Consider the following 5,685-nt stretch of genomic DNA (forward strand, 5'->3'; position numbering starts at 1 on the left):
ATATATATATATACATATATATATATATATATATATATATATAAGAACATTTTATTAAATAAAACAACAGTATTTAGTGTTTATGCTCATATCAACTAAAAGATGAAGGACAAATTTGTTGAACTTTAAATATATTACCTCAATTTTACACAACACTGTGTTACAACTAAATTTGGATACTATAACAAATAAAAAAAATAATTAAAAAAGATAAATACAAACATATTTTTTAAACAGCAGACAGCAGTCTTGGACAGCAACCAAAGCAAGTTTGTGTTCTGATACATTTGTGTCTGACTCAAAATTCAGAAATCTCTCTTTTGACACTGACTAAATCCAGATGTGCACAGATGTATTTGTCTCCACTTGTAATATTTAGAAAGTCATAGATTTTTGGTTCAACAGCCTGTTCCGTTAGAAATAAATCGAATTGATAACAATGACTCTGACATCCGTGGTTTACACTTTACTGAGAAACTATAAGTCTATACATCCAAATGCCAGATTTTTGTTATGATAAAGTATTTACCACCTTAAATGGTACCAAAATGTTTCCTACCTTTATTGCTACCTAGAGGTAGCAACTCATTTACGTAAGTACAAACAAAGTTGTTACGGGAAAAAATAAAAACAATTGATGGTTACATAAATAAATACAAAGTTAAACTAAAATTATTTTGGAGAAATTTTTGATTTCATCACAGCAGTTCAAAGGAATCTTGACACAATTTGACTCAGAGATGTTTGCTCACTTTTCCTTGCAAAGACTCTGATTGTGATCTGTCAGATTGCAAGGGAATGTCTTGTGCATAAACTTCTTCAGATCACCCTGCAGGCCTTCCATTTACGGTGGACATGAAATGCAAACAACTACAAAAAATATAATAATAATAATAATAATAAAACAGCATTGGATCAAAACATAACTACATTTGAAAAAACAATTTGTTGGATAAAAATATCCTCTGTTCATCTTACTTACTCAAAGAAGCCACACTCGAGGACACAAGAAGATTTTTAACGGGTTTGACTTGTAAGGACAGACTTTCACAACAGATAGACGCAGATGTATAGAAGTTCTACGTGCATGGAGCCCAGTCACGAGAATCTGCCTCGGGCAGCGTGCGAGAATTGTTTCTTGTATATGCTTATCAGCTCCCGGAACAGGCAGACACTGATGACCTCGGCCACTCAGCATGTGCACATGCAGTACATGCAGGATCAAATCAGCTAATCATTCTTTTTTTTTTTTTTTTCATTTACCCTTTATTCATACAGGTAGTCTCATTGAGCCACGAGAACTCATTTTCAAGAGAGACCTGTCTAGTGAGCAGATGTTGGGGGTTAAGGGCCTTGCTCAAGGGTCCAAAGTGGGGCGAATGAGGGTGGAGGGAGGTGTGGGTGTTTCACCTTTTCCACCCACATTTTGATGTTGATGGTACCAAGAGGTGAACCTGCAACTTTCCGATCACAAGCCCATCTTCTAACCTCTGCGCCACCACTACCCCTGTCAGCTCTCAGCTCTCTCTGAGAGAAAAAATAACTCTTTGGTAACTCTTAAACACATGGTTCATGGGCAGTTAACATTCTCGGCCATAGTAGTTAAAAAAAAAAAAAAATCCATAAATCATGGTTGATGGTTCTATTGCCAACCCGACAGCCAGTCCTACATTGATTCAACAGCTTAGATAAATCATCCAGATACGTTCAAAAAGTAAGGAGACAAAATGTTGCCTTGTCGCACACCATTACTCACATAAAAAGAAGATGATACAGATTTTCCCTATTTTATACACGTCGACGGGTGAGCAAACCAATACACTAAGATTATTAATACATTTTTCGGAACTCCTCTTTCGTGCAATTTATAAAACAATTTTCCATGATTTACATGATCAAACTCTTTCGAGGCATCATTAAAACACATAAAAATGGTGGCATTATGTTTATTATATAAATCCAAGAGCTCCTTGAGAGCAAAAATGCACATATCAGTGCCAAGGTTTGGTTTGAAGCCAAACTGGTTATCAGATGTCACAATAAACATCTTAATTCTATTTAACATAGCACTCTCCAACACCTTTGATAAAGTGCTGGCCAGAGCTATAGGTTGATAGCTGCCTATGCTACATATTTTGCCATACTTTTTACAAGAGGCACTAAAATCACAGACAATACAGTAATTGGTAAAACGCCATGAATTAAAACCCGGTGAAACAAATGGCTAACAAAGGAAAAAGTTTTCTGCTTGGAAATTTTAGGTGCTCTGCAGGTATTGTATCCGCACTACATGCCTTATTATTTTTCAGCTTCAGAACAATATCACTAACTTCTTATGTAGAAATAATGACATCTTCATGTTTGTCTTTATTGTCTACCACAAAGGGATTACTTTTACTAGAATTAAACAGTTCATGATAATGTTTCTTCCATAACTGAATAATTTCGTTTGGTCCGTTTGCACCATAAATGTTTGTTGGCAGGGATGTTTTTAGATTATTTACACTTAAATTTATTTCCAAAATTCAGTACAACTATTGTGTTGTAATTTCATTGCAAGTGACTCAGATTTAAGTGTATATTCATTCCGCTTAATAAATTGTAAAACATTTAAAATTAGCATTTGCCGTCTTCTTATAGTCAAATACCAGACAATGTGTAGGTTTGCCTGATTCAGACCACAGTTTAAAAGCCCTTCTGGCCTCAACATAACACACACACACACACACACATATATATGTGAGTATGTGTTTATGTGCATATACATGTATACAGAAGTCCCTCGCTACTTCGTGCTTTGTTTGACGTGGACACGCTCTATTGCATTTTTTTGTTTTTCAAAATAAGATTGGACATGACACACAACTGGCTGACTGATGGATGAGCTGCACAATCTGCATGGAATTTTTATTTAAAATCAAAAATTTAAAATAATTTAGCACCTGCTGCTCATTTGTGCAGTCCATAAAGCAGGATAAGCTTCCTACTGCAGCTGATCAGCTGATCTCTGTAAAGAGTAGTGAAGTGGGCATGGCCAAGAGAGTGTGCAGGTGATAAAGAGCAGAGGAGGCAGAGAGCTGAAATCATGACATGATGTGCTCTTTTAGGGTGTTTAGAGTTTAGAAACGTTGTTTAGAACATTGTAAGAGTGTGGGAAGGGTTTTAAAAAACATTTATATATATATATATATATATATATATATATATATATATATATATATAAGAAATTAAAGCACACATTATATTATATAATGTAAGCATGCAATATAATGTGTAATATAATTCATAACATTGTACATTATATTATACCACATATTTATAATAATATTATTATTAACAAAAGAAGTTTATGCGGTCAGTACTTTATTTTGGACAAATGAAAATGAATTAAATAAAAATCAAAGAAACATAAAGCCACATGTTTTTTTGTTGTTGTTTTTTTTGTGTTTTATTTTTTATTTTTTTCCCAGTCATTGGCAACGGTGAACTTATCCATGATGTCCACACGGGCAATTAAAGCGAACCTTGTAGTCAAAGCAGGATCCATGTTTCTGGTCCTTATTGCGGCAAATGAAACCTCTTCTTATGTCGTAGCTGAAAGATAACAGTCAATAATAATTATTGTTTATAGATACCACAGTTTTCTTTAAAATGTCCACTTTAAAAAATGAACTGAATTAATTTTTGTTGAATTTCCTTAATTTGTGTTTATATTTTACACAATTACTTGGCCAACATTGCAGACAGAATATGCACATTTTAAAACTTTTTAAGTCTGCAATTCTGTGATCATTATGAAGTTGCTCTAAACAAAAATTTCATCTTAAAAATGTTTTCTAATGACTGTTAATGAAGAAGCTTAATGTACTAAAATGACTCAGAGTGAAAAATGGTAACCTTAGCATCTCCTTTTTATGAATAATTATATTTATGAACAACTTACGCATAGAATTTCTGATTTGTTTTTTCAGCTGGAATCTCTTTGTCAGTGGTCACAGCATGAATGACTTTAGGTTTCTCACAGATTTTTCCTGGGTAAGCTTCTCTCAGAGACTTCAAATCCTCATAGTCACCTGTTCCACTGGGACTGTCTCGATTGAACCAACTAGTCCAACACTGTCGACGAATACGACCTACTGTGATGCCAAAACACACAGTTTAACTTAGAGCTAAAAAAAAACAAACAACAACAAAAAAAAAAAACGGGAAAAGTGAAATACATTTTTAAATTACACTTTTATTTTTTTTTACAAGCTCTCATTTTTAAATTAAAGTATTGAATGATTTTCTTTACTATTAAGAGTGTTTAAATAATCTTAACAGTTAGAACTTTTTGACAAAAAAGGACTTAAAACACCAGGTGATGCTTTGTGAAAACTCTTACCTTGTAGACTTGGTTCCATGTAACCTGTAAAAAAAAAAAAAAAATCAGAATAATCTAAAAAAACATTATTCTGGTGCTCTGGACATTAAAAAAAAACCAAAAACAAAACAAAAATTGTTGAGCATGCATCAGAATCAGAATAATGCTGGCTAGTGGTCGTAGTTCATGTAAACATTATCAAAACTAAAATGTGTTACTGCTGTCACTGTGCTCAACATACCAAGCAGCACAACTGCAGCAAACACAAGACTCAACTGTAACAGAAAAAGTATAATAAGTTAATAAAGTGTATTTTCATTGAAGCTTATTTAGCTGTTTTCATTTATAACTTTAACAGCACAACTAAACTCCTACCTGCTGGACCATATTTGCAGAAACCAGATGTCAGTTCTAAACAGCTGTAAACAAGAAAACATTTATTTATTTTCTTAAGTAACAATATTTCGGTTTTGTCTTAATATGATTGTTTTTTTTCCCCACTTTTAAATATATATATATATATATATATATATTTTTACCCAGGAAGACCAGAGGAGATTCAGCAAGAGAACTTCTCAGTCCAGTAAGTTAGTTCTGTTTACATCTGTCTTTTTATAGCAGTAAGTCTCACCCTCTGGCAGAAACTCAACATTTTCAACACAAAAAGTTGACTCCTGCAGTCTTCTTTGGAAATGTTAAACTTGTTTTGTTGCATTTCCACAGATAAAATGCAAAAGGACCAGATACCCAACATAACAGTTCCAGTTTTGAACCTCAATTGTTTTGTCCACAAATTATGAAGTGGAGACTTTTCAAATTTTGTTTATCATCTAAAAACCAACAATGACAATGAAACATATTTATATCAGACTATATATTATATCACTGAATTGTGTGACTATCTGTCGTAAAGTGTTAATAACATCATATAATTTCATGTGTTAAGAGAAAGCAGATTTTTGTTTCTGGTTGCTTTTTCCAGTAGTAAGAATGTCTTAGTTACACGCCTGCATTTCTCCAACACCAATGCTAACATATAAACAGTGGTGCCTGGTCAATAAAGGGTGCTAGGGCACCGCCCAACCACACATACCACTCACCATATTACACTGAAGACAAAAAATAATAATAAAAATGAAATAATAAAATAAAAATATTTCAAAATATATATATATATATTTTTTTTTTCATTTAGCCTTTATTTATCCAGGTTAGTCTCATTGAGCCACGAGAACTCATTTTCAAGAGAGACCTGTTTAGGGAGCAGATGGGGGGTTAAGGGCCTTGCTCATGGGCCCAGAGTGGGGCGAATGAGGGTGGGG

General features: G+C 33.5%; 1 long non-coding RNA gene across 1 annotated transcript; it reads right to left on the reverse strand.

Annotated features, from left to right (window-relative positions):
- Positions 1–4,384: 4,384 nt before the first annotated feature.
- On the reverse strand, positions 4,385–4,804 carry LOC119418367. The gene is made up of 3 exons (XR_005187185.1): positions 4,739–4,804; positions 4,605–4,638; positions 4,385–4,408 (listed from the first exon to the last, which is right to left on the reverse strand). It is a non-coding gene; the product is annotated as an uncharacterized LOC119418367 (long non-coding RNA).
- Positions 4,805–5,685: the final 881 nt, after the last annotated feature.

This window comes from Nematolebias whitei, chromosome 12, assembly GCF_014905685.2.
Source record: "Nematolebias whitei isolate Nwh7 chromosome 12, NemWhi1, whole genome shotgun sequence".
Taxonomy (NCBI): domain Eukaryota; kingdom Metazoa; phylum Chordata; class Actinopteri; order Cyprinodontiformes; family Rivulidae; genus Nematolebias; species Nematolebias whitei.